Source organism: Phalacrocorax carbo, chromosome 2 (assembly GCF_963921805.1).
Source record: "Phalacrocorax carbo chromosome 2, bPhaCar2.1, whole genome shotgun sequence".
In the NCBI taxonomy this organism is placed as follows: domain Eukaryota; kingdom Metazoa; phylum Chordata; class Aves; order Suliformes; family Phalacrocoracidae; genus Phalacrocorax; species Phalacrocorax carbo.
In genome coordinates, this window is record NC_087514.1 from 167,989,432 (window position 1) to 167,989,680 (window position 249).

The window sequence follows — 249 nt, forward strand, 5'->3', positions numbered from 1 at the left end:
CCCGGCACCGCCGCAGGCACCGGAGCCGCCGAGCGGCTGTTACGCTACTGAATTATGCCACCGTTCGAGGTTGCTTTGCCCCCCCCACCCCCCACCCCTTCCCCTGGCCTTTTCACCCCCTGGGGCCACAGCGCACGTGGGATGGGTGCCGGCGGTGCCCCCCTCCCCGTGGCGCCGTCCCGGGAGCCGCGGCGGCACGGCTCTGCCGCGGCCCCGTCCCGCAGCACAGGCCGCACACAGAGCCGGGGT